The sequence below is a fragment of the Gorilla gorilla genome, chromosome X (assembly GCF_029281585.2).
Source record: "Gorilla gorilla gorilla isolate KB3781 chromosome X, NHGRI_mGorGor1-v2.1_pri, whole genome shotgun sequence".
Classification (NCBI taxonomy): domain Eukaryota; kingdom Metazoa; phylum Chordata; class Mammalia; order Primates; family Hominidae; genus Gorilla; species Gorilla gorilla.
Window position 1 is genome coordinate 160,263,872 of NC_073247.2, and position 21,596 is coordinate 160,285,467.

General features: G+C 39.4%; 1 protein-coding gene across 8 annotated transcripts in view; it reads left to right on the forward strand.

Moving 5' to 3' along the window:
* The window catches only part of AFF2 (ALF transcription elongation factor 2), a 489,532-nt gene that overhangs the window by 127,733 nt on the left and 340,203 nt on the right, over positions 1 to 21,596 (forward strand). The window lies entirely within an intron of this gene.

The following is a 21,596-nucleotide window of genomic DNA, read 5'->3' on the forward strand; positions in this document are numbered from 1 at the left end:
TTTGGCAGATGAACGGTGGCAGTCTCTAGCAGGCATCTCTCATGATTTGCTAAGATATCAGTTTGACTCTAACATTTTTTTTATGTGTTGGTTGGCATTGCCCATAGGAGTGAGCATTTGCTCCATAAGTAAATGTGACTTTTATCATAGTACTATTAGATATACTGAAACAAAATATGTATTTCCCAAAGTGTATCTCATTTTAAAGTAATTATCCAAGGAAAATAGAAACCTCATAAAGAATATTAATTGGCCTCAGATGAATTACAACTATATTACAAGAGTTTGTGTGTGTGTGTGTGTGTGTGTGTGTGTGTGTTCTGAATGATCAGCGAGGTTGAAGGAATAGGGAGAAGATGATAATCTCTCTATGTCTCAGTTTTCTTATCTGTAAAATGAGGGGACAAGACTGATTAGCCTCTGAAAGCGTACTTTCAACTGTAAATATTATGTGCTTCTAATATTGAGAATGGAACAGCAACAGACATGCCTAAAAGTTTGAGATAAAGCTTTATATGCTTTCAAGTGGCAAATTGTTAGTTTACTTTAATGAATCCAAACTTTATGAAGTCAAATATTTGATTAATTGCATCATTAATCTGTTTCTATCAGCTGATTGAAACAAATTATTTATTAATTTCCAGTTGGTAATATGTAAATTTATAATTTAATTAAAATCTCATTATGTATTTTTTAAGACAAAAGGCACATTGGTACAGAGTTTGATGAGTGAGACACAGACAATGCTGTAGAATCAGTTCAGCTGCAAGAAAGATAATTTGTTACCAGGCTCTGTGCAGAGGGAGAGCTGGGCCTGGGGCCAAGCTACTGGGCCCACTTAGAATCACAAGGAAGCTTTTTATAGAATGTGAGTTCCCTTGAACACTGACATGCTTCCTCGGTGAGTCTGAAAATTAGAACTTTAGAAGTGAGAAGGCTTCTCAAGATTATCAGGCTCTAGTCCGGCTCCCTGTCAGGTATTTGAACCCACAACTCTTGAGCCTGTTCAGTGGGCCAAGCAAAGCTTGCTTCCCTGTGGATGGAACCAAACTCACTGTCATACACCTTCTTCTCTGTGAACCCCCAGGAAGTCTGCTTTATCTTCCCCAAGCTGTGCTTCAGAGATTGAAAGACAGAGCCCCTATGCGCCCTGAGTCTTGTCTTTTTAAAGGCAAAATATACCCAGGTTTTTTAACAAGTGTCCACAGAACAGCATTGTGAGCCCACTCTGCTTTCCTTGAAGCTGATACATTCCATTTTACCTAGTTCCCTAGAGAGTACCAGACCCCACAGAAATGCCCCCTGTGTGGGGTCTTACCAGAGCTTCTCTGGTCAGGGTTACCAATTAAATGTATTTTCCGTAGACACCTGTGTGCACGTTAGTGAAGCATCTTGATGAGGGAGGAGGTTTCTCACACAAAGGGCCTGAAGGTAGCCATTTCCCAGGGGGCATTAAAGTCCCTCACTGGGCTTAAAAATGTGCAGGGGCCCACATCTTGGTGATTTGGTTTTGATTTTCTGGATAAATTTGGGGAGCAGTTATGAGTGAGATACCACAGATAAACATTTGCCTTTGCCTTTGTAGTGTAATTATTGACCATTTGGGGTAATATTTTTATTCCTTGTTTTCCTCAAAGACTTCCCTGATTCTTGCAGGTGGGAAACACTGAAGGTCACCTGGGTGCAGGTTCCAATGATGTTTCCAAGGTGGGAGACAGCTTGCCTCCGCCCATTGCCCTCACTCCTGACTAACAGTAGAACGTTTAGGACGTTTCTTTTGGGCACTTCCCTCCACTGGAGGAACGGATCTTGCAGACGAATGTCCTCTCTTGCCGCTCCTGTGTCCATTCCTGTCCCCAGCCAGCCTGCCCTCCTTTCTATGTTTTATAACTTTTCTGGGCAGAAAGACAAGGAAACCTGCTGGTGGAGTCCAGAGAATACATTCATCCCTGCTAACCTTTACAGGTTCCCCTCTCATGACTGTTCATCAAATCTCTGGTTCAGCCTGACCTGTTCTTCATAGTTGCCATTCCATGGTTTTCCTCTTTCTGTGAGCTGAGGTTCTTACTTACCCCAACCTGGGCAGATGAATTCATCTTCTGTTTCTCTAAGGAGATCAAGGTCATTTGGCCATTTGGCATGAGTTTCATAATCTTTCTTCCTCTCCACCTGTCATAGTGATTCTCACTGCTTCCAAGTATTTGTCAATCTTCAGCCCCTTCTTACTTTCCCCCACAGAGTAAGAAGTATCCTGATGCCGTCCCAAATTGGTCTCTCATTCTTCATTCTGCCAGTGCATTTGAGCACCCACGAACAATGGGATGATATTTTCCTCTTTAGGTTAGTTGCAGGGTTCCAGAAGATTGTATTTGTCTAAAGACTCAATACCAGAGAAGATATAGCCCAAATGGAATGTATCCTTTATCAGTCTAAGAAAGTAGTGAAATTATATTGATAAACGATTTACAATTACATCTATAGAAGAGGAAAAAAGCTCTCAATTTTGCATAAGATTGCTTTAAGAAAGTTTTTAGAGAGAGGAAATATATATGACTGTCATATATATATAAATATATACGACTGTCAAGCACATACGTAGAAGTACAAGGGCAATGCGCAAGCCTGACTGATTGAACTGGGAAAGATATAGCAAGAAATTTTCAAATTCAGACAGTTTGGTACCTACACAGACTGTGAAGAGAAGAATAAGCCAAAGAGGCCAGCTCCCTATTATCCTTTCCCCACACAACAAGAAGGACAACAGAGAAATAAAAGGGGCCAGATGGCTGTAAAGTGAGTTGTAGGATACCTCATTGCTGAGGACTTCATTCTAGTCTGCAGCTAAGTGACATTTTTACTCAGAGCTCCATTGAAAGGCAGGGGGAGGAGGGCATGGGCCAGAACCCGGGAGTTGTTGAGAAACTGGCTCATAACAGTCTTCCAGAGGAGTTAGGGAGGTAAGTGGGAGATAGCCTCAGAACAGCTCTTTTAATAACGGCCTAACATACTCTTGTGTTTTGGGAGATCACAAGGCATTCCACAAAGGCTCAGATCAGCTATGGTTCAAACTTCTGTTTGTGTGGATATGTGCAAGGTTGCCAGGGTGCCATGCCAGAGCCATGCCCCAAGAACAGTAAGAGACCATGTAAGGCACAGATGAATAACATGTGTCTTAGTGTCTATTTAAAAGCCTACCTTTGTGAGAAGAGGGATTCCATTGAAATGCAGCCATCATTTTGGATTTCACTGGTCTATGAACCTGGTAGTGAGAGACTAAAAACGAATTTGTATTGAACTTGAATGTTAACTTAATAATCAAATAAATACCTTCATGTTTAATGCTTAAACAGAATTTCATTAAAATTTCTTTGACGTTAAGCCAAATTTTGAAGTGAATTGGAACTGGTTTGCATTTCTTAAATTGGTCTTTCTTTGGAAATAATGAAAAAGTGTTAGAGTCTTGGCCGAATTCCAGTGACTGTGACTCAACTTGTTAAAGTTAAATTTTAATATTTACACATTACATAGTATAATATTTATACTAGGCAACAGATTGGGTGTGTAGAATTCAAAATAGGATACACTTTGACTTGGAATTGCAGTGTGGTAGTCATTACACCCGGAGAATTGGGGGTTATCAAATACTGAGACTGAGGCAGCCCAAGCAAAGGAGTTTGAAATATAAACACTGCTAAGTGTGCAGTTCCAGCTTGTACTTATGTGTTGGTTTTCATGACAATGTGTGCTTTGTACTCTCGCCGATCATTGATTTTACTGTTGTTGAGATACTTAGGGGAAAGCTGGCTTGTACATGACACCATCTACTAGGTTGGATGATAATGTAGTCAGTGAGGCTGCCAGTGACCTCCTCTCAGCCTGCCAGGAGCCAGGCTGGCTCACTACTGGAAAGTAGGAGAAGTTATGTAAAGATGAATGTAATCATAGAATCCCAGAATGTAAGAATTGCTTAGCACACTGGAAGCTTTCCAGTACAAACTCCCTGTTTTACATGTGAGGAAGCTGAGGCCCAATAGGGTTAAATGATCTGCTCAAGGTCACTGAGCTAGTTAGTGATAGAAAGATGGAAACCCAGGTCTCCACTTCTAATCTAGATAGATTAACTACCCCTGAATAGAAACTCACATGTAGTTACCTGAGATTGAACTATTCGAAGATATAGAAATAAATAATGGAGAAACTCCTGGATCAAACATCCCTAGATTTTTTGGCAATGATGTTGTAAAGGGCATTCAAGAGTCATTTATAGTATAGAATGCAACTGGATGATACTGCAGTTCCTTTCGAAAGTCAGGGTTCCAGGAGTAATGTGAAAAAATAGCAGCAAATACAAGATGGTGTAGTATTAAACTCTGAGGTCTAGTGCCTAGAGGGCAAGGGACTCAACACAGTGCCCTTTCTCACCCAGTCACGATCATACACAAAGGGATTACCTGGCCAATTTGTTAGGTCATGGGCACCCTGAAACTAATCTTACCGCTTGTCTGAAAGAGGATTCGACACATTGGATGAAACATGGGACAGTTTAACTGCATGACTACATGCAGCCTCTTCTACTCTGTGGTACTGTAATGTAAATCTGCCTGCCTCATCCCTCAATTGTGGATGTGCATATGCATGTGCACACACACACACACACATACACAAGCCTCATCAGCATTCACCGTACCCTTATATTCAGTCATATAATTGGCTTAATAGCATCTTGTTGTCCCTAGAAGATAAAATTGAGACAACCACTTACAAAGAAAGCATTCTGTCAGTCACTTGGCCATTTAGTCTCCACATCCTTCTTTATTTAATAACTCTTTCTACCTTGTGCCAAACCTTGGGCTTTCTTTGGAGGGCTTCCAAGTTACTTTTTTCCTAAACTAATCCCACACAGTCTGGAATATGACAGCCTTTTCACATAGACTGGATTGCTTGCAGACACTATGTCCTGTTAAGTTTGTACTGATTCATGAGCATTTTAAGTGAAACTTCCAAAACTCATTTTATCTGTTCAGCCTCCTGTTTACAAACCACATGATACAGGAATGCTCTTTTCCCTTCCTCTTTCACCTTTCCTTTCTCCCATGAAAAAGTGAACTAAGATCAAGGGTCAGAATAACCCAAAGGGTGGTAGAGAGAAAAGAGCACTAAATGAAGAGTCAGGAGACTTGGGCTCTGGTCCAAGTCATGCCACTGACCGGGTGGATGACATTGGACAGTCGACTTCCCTTTCGTGTACCTGATCTTCCCTAAAATGGAAAATGATGCCTTTGATCTCAATACCCTCTAATAACCCTTTGATTGAAGGTTGTTTTCACGCTCAATTTTCTCCTGTTTTCATGTTCCCGATTTGAACTACAATAAAGTGTTTTGCAGGTGTGTGGTGTCTTTTAGGGTAATTTTCCTTCTATTGGAAGATGTATCATCATCTCTATGGTTGCAATATCACTGAAACTCCTTATTATCAATAAAATGGATGGGTTAATATGTTAGATTTTATAAATGAGTAACCACAGATTTCATATGACTGTAATATGTAAACATGACAAATCCGTCTTTGATTGTTGTGCTCAAGTAAAACATAAGAGGGCAACTGGGGCCCCACTTATCTAGGGAAATCGAGCATCTAGTTATTTGACGTAATTTAAGCGTCTTGTGTCAGAGTCTTAAGCTACTTGCGTATGAATAGAAAACATTTCCATGGTCACTTTTGGATGGTTACTTTTGCTGAGTTTTACAGAATAATAATACCTTACATCTCTATGTAAGTGGGACCTGTTCCCTCTTCTCTCCCTCTCTCAAACATCTAGTGTCTCTTCTCATAGAAATAACAAGCATAAAGATAAATGACGTGTATAAAGCAATTTGTCTTCAACAGGCATTTTCACATACCTTATCTTATTTGAGGGTCACAGCAATCCCCGGAGATACTTAACTGTTGAGAAGAGTCAGCCTTGCAGAGCTGAAGTGGCTCAACTCAGCTCTCATGGGCATTAAATGGCAGAGCAGGTGTGGATGACACAGGACTTCAGGCTCTTCCCTTCTTCACGCAGTGGGCACTCTTCATGTGTGAGGTGGTTCTGAGAAGAGACATTTGAAAGTTTTCATAAATCATTCTCATGCATTCATTTGCCTCAGGAAGAATTTTGAAGCCCTACTGTATGTCATGTAATGGTTTGAGGCACGAGGATGACCACAGTGAACAAACCATTATACCTGTGTTAGGCAAAATAATGCCCCGCCTCCCCCAAAATGTCCATATCCATATATACATAATGTGAATACACTACAAGATAAAAGGGACTTTGCAGATGTGATTAAGTTAAGAATCTCTGGCTGGGGAGATTATCCTGGATTATCGTGATGGGCCTAAAGTAATCATAAGGGCTCTAATAAAAGGAAGGCAGAAGGGTCAGAGTGAGAGAAGGAGATGTGATGAAACAAGTAGGGGTGAGAGAAAGAGAGATCTGAAGATGCTGTGCTGCTGGCCTTGAAGATAGGGGAACGGTCGCCAGCCAGGCAGTGAAGGTGGTCTCTACAAGCTGGAAGAGGCAAGGATATGGATTCTCCCCTGGAGCCTTCAGAAGGAATGCAGCTCTGCCAATACCTTGATTTTAGCTCAGTGAGACCTATTTCAGACTTCCTACTTCCAGAACTGAAAGAGAATTTTTTTTTTGTTGTTTGAAGCCATTGCATTTGTAGTAATTTGTTACTATGAAACTGATGTAATACCTGTCTCTAGAAACTCATTATGTATTTGGGAGAATGGCAAATAAACAGCCCCATCAGAGAGGAATAAGTGACGTTGAAGAGAAGCTGCACAGTGTTGGGGACTGGAAACTCTGAATGCAGCCTGGATGAAAGGTGCAAGGCTTCCTCAAGGAGGCAACAAGGAAGATGAATCACAGATGTTTGGGCATTTCAGAAATTAGTGACTGGGGCACAGTTTTTTATGTGTCACTGTGCCCAGGGTAGGGCCACTTCAGAGGGAAATGAATAATAGCCTAAGGATTCTATTTACATTGAGGAGCAGGGGGCAGAGAAGTAGGGGGGCCCACCACTCATAGGATTCTGTATCCTGGCCCAGCATTAGTAGGGTTATCCTATCTGCTTCCATGGAATAAGCAAGCCCACAGCCTGGGCATCAATTATAGATCTGTGTAAAAGCTACATATATGCAATATATATGAGTGTGTGGATATATATATATATATTTTTTTTTCATTTAGTACTCCCAGCATATATATCAGCATAATATTCAATATCCATTAACTTAGGGACACACTGTGGAATTTGAAACAGCTGAAGCTTGAAGTAGATCATATCCTTTCTTTCCAGTCTGTGTTGGATCATACATTACGATGAATAGAGGCAATTATAGGCAGATTCAATGACAGTGCTGCCATTTATTGGAGTATAATTCCTCTAGCCAATCAGTGCTCTAAGTAACAATAAATTATGTTAAATTTCCAATATTACTTGAGCATGTCAAGGGCTATGGATCAATGAGTGTCTGATACTTGAAAAGCTTCAGCATTCAGTTCTTGTTGAATCTGTAATTAACAAATGAAACTAAACTAATCATAGTAAATTGTTCATTTGGCTACATTTTTGTTGTTGAGCACACTGAGTGCCGAGGAACAAGACTGTGAAGTGTTGCAGAGCATGGGCCTGCACTCTTCTATTTCAAGGTGCCCAACAGCAAATGAATGCATCTATCAAAGCATACGAATGGTGAGTTGCTGTGATAGAATGATTCATCCTTGCAGGATGCTGATTTATCTGGCTTGAACAGTATGTGTTAATAAGAGATTGTTTTATATTAAAAGGCAGAGTTTAATTTTGATAGATTGGCTAGCAATTTTCCAAGAAAATATCAGTAAACTGAGGGAGTTCTAAAAGTTATGTGTGAAATGTGTGTGAAACAGGTAGAAAAAACTCCTGGTGGCTTATGTGAATCAAAATTTTTTCCAGCTATTGTAAGTACCTTGGGAAAAAAAAAACAGACATAAAAGGCTTCAAAACTGCACAGTTTAGATTTAAAGACACAGTTATTGGTAGATTGTCCCACTCAATTATTTAGTCTTTTTAGCTTTTGTGCCTGAAAAATGACTTCATCTTGTAAAAGGCAATTTACATTAATCCCGGAATAGTGCTTAGGATCTTTAAATATTTCAGAGAAGGGCACGCACTGGTTCCCACATACCAGCACACTGTTTGTGATGTTCATTAAAAATATTAGGGACCACGATGTTCAGAAACTACTTAGCGTAATTTTGTTGTGCTAGTTAACTATGCACCAGTGATGCTCAATTGGGTCTTAGCATTAATACGCTCATAATATACAGAGCACTGCTTCCATATGGTGCATTGGGTAGAAGCATATTAAACATATTACACAAACAGAGCTCAACACCTCACATATTATTGATCAACAATGCACCAATTAGACAATACAATGGTCATGAAAATCAACATTGGCATATGTGCCCCAGGTCCAGATTAAAGTAGATGGATGGGGAGAAATGAAAATAGAAAAGGGGAGATAATTAAACAGGATGGCATAAGGCCGCATAGGTTAGACTGTTACAACAAACCCAAAGGCACAGTTTTTTATTGTCCTGAGGCACAGCACTGAAACCAATATTGTTTAAGCTCTAAGTGACTTATTAAGTAGACCTAGAAAATTTCTACTTTTAGGCTAGTGCTGACCAATAGAAATATAATGTGGGCCACAGATACAAGCCACATATGTGAGTTTGAATTGCAGCCATATTAAAAAGGAGTATAAAGAAACAGATGAAATTAATACATTTTATTTTTACTCAATGTATGCAAAATATTTCATAATGGTGTCTGTATAAAATTATTAATGCTATATTTAATATTGTTTACATACTAAGCCTTTGAAATCTGTTATATATTTTACACTTACAGTACATCTTAATACAGACTAACCACATTTCCAGTGCTCAGATTGGCTAGTGGCTCAGATTGATCAGTGGAGTTTTGGATTATTTCATTACGATTGTATCTTATCCTCCGGTTTATTTTATGCTCCTTCGGATAACTGGGGTTTTTTTTTTAGAAGGCTGGGAGGATGGGGTTGAATGTGTTAACTGCAGAGACAGAGCCTCAGAATAGTCCAGGAACTTGCCCCAGGTCACACAATCTCTAAATGGCAGAATCACTCTCGGAGGTCTTTCCACCACATGACCTCCTCCTTCTAAAAGTCCATTCTTTATATGTCCTTCCATATCCTTGTTTTCCATAAAAGCACAATTATGATCTATTAGCTAGTCAATTAATAATGATAACCCATTGTATTAGTCCATTTTTGTATTGCTGTAAAGAAATAGCTGAGACTGGGTATTTCAGTCCATTTTCACACTGCTATAAAGACATTACCTGAGACTGGGTAATTTATAAAGGAAAGAGGTTTAATTGACTCACAGTTTCGCATGACAGGGGAGGCCCCTGAAAGTTACAATCATGGTGGAAGGAGAAGGGGAAGCAAGGCATGTCTTACATGGTGGCCCGGAGGGGAGAGAGCAGGGGAACTGCCACACTTGAAAACCATCAGATCTTGTGAGAACTCCCTCACAATCACGAGAGCAGCATGGGGGAAGCCACCCGCATGATCCAATCACCCCCCAACCAGGTCCTTCCCTTGACACTTGGGGATTACAATTCAAGATGAGATTTGAGTGGGGACACAGAGCCAAAGCATATCACTTGGCGATTTATAAAGAAAAGAGGTTTAATTGGCTCACTGTTCTGCAGGCGGTTCACACATGGCTTGGCTTCTGGGGGAGGCCTCAGGGAGCTTTTACTCATGGCAGAAGGCAAAGCAAGAGCAGGCACCTCACGTGGCAAAAGAAGGAGCAAGGGAGAGAGGGGAGGTGCCACACACTTAAACAACCAGATCTCATGAGAACTCATTCACTATGGCAAGTACAGCACCAAGCCATGAGGGATCTGCCCCCGTGACCTAAGCACCTCGTGAGATTCGGTGCTTTTTGTCAAATATCCAAACTATATCACCCAAAGAAAGCTACTCTCTAAAAACCTTAAAATAATGTCCCTTTACTCTAACACTTAGGACCTCTTTCTACATTCTAGATGAACAGAATTTGAAAGCATTTTACAATGAGAGCAGGGGGTGGTATAGAAGAAAAATTAACTGCACCTGGACTCAGACAATCTGCATTCATATTCTGGTTTTGCCCCGCGTTACCTGAGTGACAGTGAATGCTAAGCAGTCAGCCCTTCTGGGTCTCAGTGCCTTCATCTGTGAAATGGGAAGTCAGAGTGCCTGTCTGGCCTATTTCTCAAGATTGCTGCAAGTTTTGTGTAAGATCATATTTGTGTAAGGAATTGCTCAGTGAAAAGTACCATGCAAATGGAAGAGTCTGTTGCTTTTCAAAAGAGAAACATTTAAAAATTCCGGTATGCCCCATATTTATTCATTTGTTTATTTGGTAATGACATCAATAATCTGTGAATTTACTCACCTTCAAAAAAAATTCAGCCATGACAGATAAGGCTAATATCATCTCAATATACCCCCAGCTCCGCCTGTCACTTGCTTAACTACCTACTGCTAGTTTGCTTGATACAAGCATTTAGTCAAAGAAAGAACATTTGTATTAAGACCCAGTGCTAGATAGGAGGCAAGCAATTGGTGCACACATAGTTTTGAATGGAAGGCTGAGCTGGTGACCCCAGGTAAGCAGAGGCCTCTCACCTCCACAACAGAAAACATTTGTGCCAATGGAATTGCTCCTGTGCTGCCACATATAACGTGTTTATTGTGTGTGTAAGGGTGTATGCATGTGTGTGTGCAGTGCCGAGGCTCAAGAATGAATTACGCACTAGTGGGTAAATCCAGTGGATCCACACAAGATGCAAAGGATAAACATGGCTCAAATTGAGTCAAAAAGAAAGAAGAAAAGCAAGCATTTTCTGTTTCATATTAATTGGTAGGATGTGGGCTGTAAAATCCTCTGTGGCAGTATTTGGTGTGCCGAGAATGTTTTCTTTATTCAATGAGGATAGTAGAGGAGAAGAAAAATCTGCCACTAAACACTATCATACCACCTTAAGTAGTACTAAAGATAATGATTCTAATGCAGATAGAGAAAGGAGCTGCTATTTCATCAATGATAGTAAGTTTTGTTTATGAAATATTAAAATATTAAACTGCAAGGCATTGTCCATTTTTATTCACTGTTCTTCAGAGAGCAAATGCAAAGTTACAGAAGAATTTTATTAAAAATAGCTTGCCTAGAAGAAGCATTGTTAACCAAATTACTATCGCTGATATCATTTACATGTGTCATGTTTCAAAAGAAGATTGTGTTGTTTTAATTTGCTTTTTAAACACCACAACAAGGTCTCCAAACATTTAAATAAAACAGAAACAGTTCATAAGAACAGAAGAAAACTATCTGAATATACTGGTCACAACTTGCTTAAAGCATTTCTGACAGCAGCCCTCTGTTGAAGAGAAAATTGCACAAATTGCCAGTTATTATCATTTTTAATAAATAAGCCGTCTACCTTCTCCCTCCCTCCCTCTCTCTGGCTTCTATGTGATTGTGTTCAACAAGCATATTTTCAGTGGGAACATTTCTATTACCAAGTGATTGAGCTCTGATTTACACATCAATTACCCACCTTCATGGAGATTTTCATGCTCCCCTAGCTGACATCAATGAAACATAACTGCGTAAATGCTTTATTTCATACCAGTTTTGGATAACTGAGACTGATAACTAATCATATCGAGAGACAACGTGCTATAATACACAAAACAATAAACATTTCCCTTTAAAAATCTCATCTATTCTTTATGAGTTAACCATTCACATGCTTATCTCAGTTGTCCATTTCTTCAAGGATCTTCCTGTCACTGCGTATCTCAAATGAAGTTAGGGTTTTACCCTAGAATACAAGCATTCGCAAAGGCCAAATTATCAGTTTCCAGCTTCCCCAAGGCGTAGAAATTCTTATTGTTTTCCTTCCAGTGTTGTAGATCTCTTGTTCACTCTTCCGTGTTTGTCCCATGGTTTCATCTTTAATACCACTTCATTCATGTGTACTTGAATTAGCTGAAGTGTTCAAGTCCCAGCTGGAACACAGCTGGCTGATTTTGTTTCCTACCCCAAGCCAACCTGAGAGTGTTCCTATGGCACTTTCCTCATAAAGTTATAACATGTGTTACTCTGCACTGCAATTGTTTTGGAATGGATTTGCCTCTCCTGGGCTGAGAGTTTCCCAAAAGCTTTTATTATGTCTTTTTTTTTCTTTTTTTCTGAGCACTAAACATGGTACCTGGCATGACATAGATATCCAGTAAGTGTTTGTTGATTAAATAGACAAATTAATGTATTAATTAATATTTGGTCAACATTTGTCACTAAACTTAGGTAGGAAAATATGTTAGCCTGTCATTTGTTCATTCATTCAGTTGAGAAATATTTATTTTGAGCTGAACACTGAGCTTGGCATGTTTCCAGATACATGGGAAGCAGAAATGCATTATTCCTCTCTAGTGACAGTTTCATTTAACACCCACAAGTTCTTTCAGACATAGCAGGAAAGGGGAGAAAGAAGAATGAGTTGGAAAGCCAAAGGAGAGTTGTGCTAGATAGAGTAGAAGGGACAGGATTAGAATGAATCGAGTGCAATATAGAGTAAAAAAGACAAGGTCTAGATGATCTGCACACACTGTGAGGAGGCCTGGAGATTTCATTGTGAACCGGCTCAGAAATGCAGTCTGTAGGTGCATGCATTTGGTAGTTTGAAATAAAGGTGTTGGCAGGGTTGGTTCCTTGTGACGAGTATTAGGAAGAATCTGCTAATTCTTCCTAATACCCCTGAAGTTTGAATGAAGTATGAAGTTTCTGGTAGTTTGTTGACAATATTTGGCATTCTTTGGCTTGTAGAAGTATCACTGTGATCTCTGCCTTTACCTTCACATAGAGTTCTCTCTGGGTTTCTGTTTTCACGTCTTCTCCTCTTATAAGGATGCCAGTCTTATAGGATTAGGGGCCCGCCCTAGTCCAGTATGATTTTATTTTAACTAATTACATCTGAAATGACCCTGTTTCCAAATAATGTCATATTATGAGGTACTGTGCATGAGAATCTCAACATAGGAATTGTGGGTTGACACAATTTAACTCACAACAGGGTTACCCTGATTCTAGTCAGGCACCTTGTTAGGGCAAGAGGGAGAAGTGTTACCTAGGGAAGAGTCACACCTATAGGTCCACATGAGAAAGCAAGCCTACAGTCATAACAGTTTGCTGCTGCCCTACTTTCATACTCAGGCTGGGGCTCTGCAGGAGTGCATGGTAGAAGGAGGCAGGGCCAAAAGGTTAAGCCTATAGGGGGTAGAATTTGCCTGGGCAAAAATTAGTGAGTGCAAGTGGATCAAAGGGTTTGTTGAGATGTGAAAACAGAGTCAGCTTAAAATTATCAATTATAAACTGCTCCTTAAGGGCATTAATTTCCTTAGTTTAAAAGTAATTAAGAATACTATTTCTGAGAAAATATTGTTTTAAATTAAGTAGTTATTGAAATTGCCTTGCTTATAGCTAAATGAAAATAAAACACCTTTTAAAAGTGTCACTTATGAGAAGCCAGAAGGTTATATTAAGACTTTGACTTGGAAAAGAATTCCTGATATTTAATGGGCGTAGAGAGGAAATACTTCAGGTAGCTTTTTCCTAATTTGAAAGACAGAGCTGATCTGTGTAAGTTGGCTGCAGAAGCAACTGGTATGGAACTTGGGACGTGGCGCATGGGATGAAGCCAGGACACATTGGGACAGGACAAGGGCTCATCAAGAGCAGAGGGCCAAGCTAAGCCTTGGGCCACTAAGCAGGGTACTATGCCTGCCTCACTAGGGCAGGCAGGCCTGAGGAAAGAGGAAAAGGAAGAGGTGAAGGAAGAGGAAAAGGAAGACCTCATCGATGACATCAACTGTGTACTCCTGAGCAGCACCACAGATTCCATAAACTGAACCTTGCCTCAAGCCAGAATTCAAATAAACCATGAAGTACTTTAGAGCCATCACAAGTATTCTAAGCTTGTCACTGCCTCTCTGCTTCCTTTCTCGTAAATCCATGGGACCATTTCTAGTTGTGGAAAGGATCCTCCTGAAGTAAATCAAGAATTAGATCTAGTAACTCTTTAAAGCTCAGCATTAGTATCAACTTTGATTAATTTAGATAGGGAATTATAAATGAGATTGGTTCAAGTTGACAGTAAAGAGTGAATGAAGAAATATTGGAAGAAACATGAAGAAACAGGAAATATATAAAAAATTGTTGCCTCTGATTGGCAATGGGGAACAGGGTGGATGCTGACAAGAGTGGAAGTGGTAATGTTTTATATCGATTTGATTTTTATGTACAGTAGTTTAAATTTTTGATCATATTCAAAAGTCATAAAATACAAATGAATACATTTGCTATATTCACTATCCGATTACATATTTGCTTGGTTTTTGACATCCATTCAAGGCCCCTACTAGTCTTCAGGAAGTATTTTTATAAGCTTCCAAGTCATTCAGTTGTTTGCAGCTCTCTTGGTTTGGCCATGTTGAGTGTGGGGCACTGGTAAGGCACTGGTTTCTGTTACAAATGGGTCAACGAGCCATATGAAGTGATAGTGAAGCCTCATTTTTAATTAATAGGTCAGAACTAAAGTTATTTTAAAATGATTTTCTATAAAAATGGAAATCAGACATGTAATCTAAGAGCATGTTATTAGAGCAGAAAAGAAACTCAGGGATCCTTAGATATCTATTGTGCAATAGAGCTGTGGTAGGGTATGTGCATATGGAAGAGGACAAGGAAGTGCTTGACATGAGATTCAAGGAGATAAAATCAGACATTCCATGGTTGTAAAGGGGTAACTGACACATTCTGAGCTGCTTGGGGGAGAAGCGAAGTAACACTTGTTGAGGAGATAGGCACCCCTCTCAAGCAGTCAGGGATATTGGACCATATCTCTTAGCCAACAGTTATAGTGTATGAGGACAAAAGAATTTAATTTCACTGGAGAGGTTGCTTTTAGAGGACATTTAATTGGCATACAAAGTGGTTGATATGCTGAATACTGCTGCAGGCAGATGGGAAACTTTGGCTTGCTAGAGTCATGGTCATTCTGTATAAAAGTGGCATTTGCATTAAAATGGAATCCCCTGAAAATGGAGTTTTAGTGCGCTCTTACAATATTTTTGACAATCAATATCCATTTGAGTGTCTACCTATGCTTGCTTTTCTGAGAAGAATGTAAACCGTGCTCCAATAGCCCCTGAGAAGCCGAGATATTCTGAAGATAGTTAAGATTTTAGACATACCTTCTGGATCAATTGCACTGTGCATGTTGTGTGAGCAGAGCTTAAATATGTGGATGTGCCTCTCTGTGAATAGAGTGCCCTTCTCTTCTGTGAGTAAGACTAGAATCTTCTTTATGACCAAGAGGGTGGCCTCTGGATTCTGACAGCCCCAGTGGTTACTGTGTTTTTGTACCACTGACTAATTGTGTGGTGTTGAGCATGTTAACCTCCCTGTGTCTCATGTATCTCAGTTTCCTCATCCGCAAAATGAGGATGGTATACCACTTCAGAGTTTTTGTGAGGATTAAATAAGATAGTACTCATAAAAGTCCTGGAACAGTGGCTGGCATAAACAAGGAATCAACAGGTAGTAACTATTAGTGTTATTGTTGTTCTTCTGCACAAGTCTATTCTTGTAATAACTGCTTTCACCTTCAAGGCACTTTTCCCAACATATACCAGCAATGTATATTTCTACATAATAGAATACATTAGTTCCCTAAAGGTGTTTGGTCCTTGATTTTCCTTCATGAAATAAAAAGACAAATGATCTCTTCAGGTTAAGTTTGTCAGATTTTGATATGCCCAAATGGGTCAAATAAAGAAATTTATCTATTAATATAAAGACCAGGAGTTATTTTCCATGTGATGCCTGGGACTCACACTGTGAGATCTGGATGCAGTTGGTCCAATGTATGCCCTGAGCCTGGAGATTTATAAAATCTTCTCTGGATGATTCTGATAGGCAGCCATAATTGTGAACCAAGTGATAGAAGAAATATTTAGAAACATTTACAATTTAAAGTTATTATTTTAAATTTCAGATCATTATTAATTTGTGAATTACATTTTCAAATTGACCAACTTAGTGTCTCTGTCTCAAAGGTCATATCTGAGTCTATAGAGAAAAATTTGTAAAGGATATCTAATGAAATTAACTTAATCTGTTACTAGAAAGACTTTAGACTTCAGCAACCATGAAATTTTGCTATGTTTTTACAGAGTAAAGAGGACCCAAAAGCTATAAAGAGATTTACATATCGCTTTATCAGGGTGTCAGTCATCTTATCTGTTGAATGTGAGCAGTCATTAGTAGTTTACAGAAGCCTTTTTTGATAACTATCATATGTAACCTTTACACTAACTATGCAGAGAAGACATAAAGTTAATTTTCATGTTCAAAGAAGGAAACTGAGGCTTTAAATGTAAAGCAATTTATTAATGAACAAGAAACTTGTAAGTGAAAGTGACAGAGCCTGTCCCAGATCATCTGAATCTGGATGCCATCTTTTTTGGACACACTGTAAAATTCCTTAAAGCTTTCTACCTGGGAACAACAGAATCTGTTTCTTTGATTGGCATCAGGTTAGGTTTTTACTAGGTTTTTACCACTCCTAAGTGTATTAAATTATCTTTGCAGCTTGAGTATTTGGTATTTGTTAGAGAGATGACAACGTCTTCTTGAGTGTTTGGTAGGCCAGTGAAAATAATTTTGTCCAAAGCCTAAGCCACACACTTTTTTTCAAAAAAGCAAATATGTTTTCCTTATGACATTTGCATTGTCCATTGCTTATTTATGTACAGAAAGGTTATTTGTGTTCAGTTGGAGGATGCAGTGACTTAAAAACCTCTGACCTCAAGGAGGGAAAAGTCTAATGGGAAACTTACAGAATCCTGGTTAAATCATTAGAAGAAAACAAGATTGAGCCCTCTTAATGAGCACAGTATATCATAGGACCAGGAATATCCATACAGTGGAATATTATTTAACTATAAAAAGAAATGAAGTACTGACCCATGCTACAGTGTGGATGTACATTGAAAATAGTATGCTCAGTGAAAGAGGCCATGCACAAAAAACCACATGTTGCATAATTCCATGTATATGAAGTATCTAGAAGTGGCAAATTCATTCAGAGAGAAAGTAGATTAGTAGTTGCTTAGGGCTGGGCTGGATGGTAGGATTGCAGGACAGGATGATACCTAAAAGTGTACAGAGCCTCTTTTTGAGTTGATGAAAATATTCTAACATTATATCATGGTGATGGTTTCAAGACTCTGTGAATATGCTAAAAACCACTGAATTGTACACTTTAAATGGGTGAAATTGTAGCTATATTAGTTATATCTCAATCAAGCTGTTATTAATGAAAAGAGAGGACTAGAAAAGAAGCAAAGCAGGGGATACAGAAACAAGGTAGGAGGGATGGCTCTTGGGGGGTCTGCCTGACTTAATTGGAGGATGATTAGACAGGCTTTGCAGATGGGCTGAATCTTTGCTTCCATTTTCAGAAATGGAGGGGATGAGGTAGTCCCAAGATGCTCCTACATTGAAATATTAAGCCTGTTTCTGCCAGGACTTCTGGACTATTGATGTCTACATAATATTAAAAACCACAGATTTAAAGGAAAATCAAAAACAAATTGGAATGATCAGATGGGCAGCTGTCTAGAGCTAAAAACTTGTGTGTTTCTCACCTTTTCATTCTCTTCTTGATTATTTTTCATGAGAGACAGTGTTTGCAGGGAGATAGTTCGTTTGCTGAAGAGAGTGGTGGTATGCTGAGTTCCTCATGAGTCCTGACATTAAATATGGCTAAGGAGGTTCTACTGGTTTTAGAAATTCCTTTCCAAGGCCACTTACCTTCTATTCTTTTGCACACCTCCAGATCCAAGGTTCTTGTGTTTTTACTCTATATGTGTAAAATAATGATGGCCTGTTTTGAGCTGATTTTATAGTTTTGAATTTAGCACTTTACATAATGTGGGTTAAGTTTGAAGGTATTGGATAGCAGAGATTTTCTTTTCTTAACAAAAAGAAGTTATGTAGAGATTAGATCAGTGTCAAATTCAAAATAGGACTAGGTATAGAAAAAGTATCACCCGACACTCTGGAACATATAATATGGATAAATATCTACACATGTTATAGAAGGCAGGGATTCATTCAGAAGAACCACAGGAAGTGAGTGATAGCTTATATTTGTCCTTTGGATTAAATATGTATTTTTATGCTTTTGCAAAGATATTAGCCAAATAAAGGTGTTTACTGTAGTTGGACTGGAAAACAAGTGAGGCTGAATTATTTACCTTCATGTACACCATTACTAGAGTAAATCATATATTAGCAGTATTTTAAAACAAATTTATCATTTTAAAATATCAGTTTTTTAAAGTTTCCCCAAGTGGCTTTGTAAAATAACCAAATTAGGTGAACAATGAGTATTAGCTTCTGAAATACATGAACCAAATGGACTGAAACTGGTTTTTACTCTCGCTCGCCCAGCCTCTTCCCCACAGGTGCAGTTAATTTTTATAATCCCTTTAGGGTCTGTACATTTTGATATAAGGAAACTAGTGGTTTATCTATACTCGAATCCAAATTAAATCCCTAAAGTTTTTCCCTACTGCCAATTTCTAATAAAATGCAGTCCTAAGGAAAGGTGACCAATGGAGTGCATGTGAAACTCATCTTCATTCTGAAGTGTGATGGAAACACAGGAGGCAGAAGGGACAAACCATGTAGCTTGGGAATGTGAAAGCCTGAGTTCCAGCCTCCCAGTTCTCTGACAAACCCGCTGTGAGGCCCATTACCTTACCTTGGTTCTATCTCCTCATCTGTAAAATGAGGGCACTGCAACTAGATGATTGCTAAACTCTCTTCCTATTATAAACAGTCTCTGTTGTAAAAGACTAGCCTGCATTGTCAGCCTGCGTGGGCTACCACTGTGCGCTAATGAAGACGGCATAATTGAACTTTCTAGATCTCACGGAATCTACATGTGCCCTGCATTTTATTATCCCACCAATGAACCTGAGGCTTTTAATGAGCAAAATGAGAGTTATCTACATACAAGATAAGGTTCAAGCGTCTGAGAGAAGGAGAAGGCTAGGAGAAGATACTACTTGTACTTGAAGATGGAAGAAACAGATTCAGATCTTCCTTTGCCACTAGCTTGATGACGGCTTGAGACAGCTCCCTCTGTTCATTTTTGGAGGGCCTTAGTTTCCTCTTTTGTAAATGAGGGCAGTTCCTCTGTTTGTGGTGGCTAGGGAAGCACACAGGTGGGTGAAATCACAGCTAATATAAAAATCCTGGGCCGGGTGCTGTGGCTCATGCCTGTAATCCCAGCACTTTGGGAGGCCGAGACGGGTGGATCACCTGAGGTCAGGAGTTCGAGACCAGCCTGGTCAACATGGCAAAACCCTACCTCTACTAAAAATACAAAAAATTAGCCAGGCGTGGTGGCTGGTGCCTGTAGTCCCAGCTACTTGGGAGGCTGAGGCAGGAGAATCGCTTGAACCTGGGAGGTGGATGTTGCAGTGAGCTGAGATTGTGCCATTGCACTCCAGCCTGGTCGACAAGAGGGAAAACTCCGTCAAAAAAAAAAAAAAAAAAGAAAAGAAAAGAAAAAAAATCCTATGATAGAGAGAAGCTTCTCACCATCATGCCTTACACCAAGGTGATTAACAAAGTAGTTAAATGGAACTTGTTCTTGTTTCTGACCTTTTCCAGTCAGCTAGTGTGGATATCAATGAAATAGCAATTCCAAAAAGGTAACCTGGAGAGAGAGAAACCTAAGGCCTTTGGTTAATTCATAGTAAATTTGGTTTTGAGTGGTCAGTTTTTATATTATCATAATGTGACCAATTTTATTATATCCAGGAGAAAAAAGTTGGAAAAATATCCTAACTCGGTAAGAGTGATGAATCCTTGAGTTGAGCTTTTTGGCTTAACTTCTCAGTATGAACATGGGTTTTCATGCTGATTGATAGGATCAATTCGTCCTGTCTTCATCACAGAATAAACTTGAGTTGTTCATACCGATGATATGATGATTAATTCAGGTTTTTGGCTTGAGCATTTCTTTGTGGGCTATGGAGCTCTTTTTCCTTTGGAAAGTAGGCCTGGGTGTGTAAAGATGTATCAAATTATCAGGGGACAGACATATACTTTCCTGCAGCCTCTGCAGGGCTCACAGGTTCAAACACAACCTGCCTGAATCATAAGAAATTTAATTGAGTAGATAAAGAGGTCCTCATAATTATAAACTGCAGTAGGTATAACAAGAGCCTAAATACATAGCTGTGCTTTTAATTAGCTGGTGCTTCAAATTAGTAATGTTGGTTTCAGTCAGAAATCAGTGACGTTATAAACTGAAAGCCTCATCACCATGTAGTTCATTACTCATTAGACCTCACTGTGTGAAGCCTTCAATACAACGCCATGCTGAGCAAGAAAGGAAAAAGTTGGAGATTTTTGGTTGCCTTCCAAGAGCAGTGGAGCTCTGTGGAGATTAAATTCATTCTCGCCAGAGATATGAGAATTAACTGTTCTTTGTTGGATGTGTTAAAAAATGCAGCAGGCAGTTTTGCTTGCAACAGATAACACCCGCATGCACACTCAATCTGCTATTCAAATTTGTGTCTGAAATTTGGTAGCTAATGAACTGATGCAAAATGCAGCCAAGAGCCTCCTAACAAATCAAAGCCAGGGCTAAAGCACCGAAAGTGCCCTTACTGCTGATCGTTTGAAAGGTTGTCATGCAAGCTGAAGCACGTTTCCTTTTCTTCTCCTTCTTCTTTCTTTTTCCTTCAGGGTTTTAATTATATCTTTCCCTCGGAGAAGGAAGGTAGTTTGCAAAGCCAAGAGACCAAAGCACTTCAGTTCTCTTCATGGGAGAATTAAATGTGATCTATGGGCCTGTCATTCTTAGCTGTCAGGTGCACAAAATGAACAGATAGCTAGAAAACTGACATCCTGCTCACATTACTCAGAAGGAAAAGACTTTGGTTCTTGTTTGTGTGTAGATACTAATCTGCTATGGAAAGCAAAGAAATTAAGTGTCCTTCTCCTTTGCAACAACCCTGCCCTCACTAAATATTGCTTTAACTTGTTACTCTACCCCCACCCCCATAACACCCAATCTTTCTTACATTTGGACAAATTGATGGGATTGGATTACACACAGCCAATTTATGGTGTTGAGGTACGGTCACAAGCGCCACACTTAACGGACTGAAGATGTTACTGTGCCTGATTGTTTCCATGTCAGTCTCAAACATGGAGACATTGAGACACACAGCAATTGTTTGTGGTTCTGAGTTCAACTTGTGAATGGAAATGAAAGATGATGCTAGAAAATCTAATACCTATGGAGGGCATCTGAGACTACAAATAATAGGCTGGCTTCCAGTATCTGGACTTGATATCTTCCTTGACCAGGCAAGG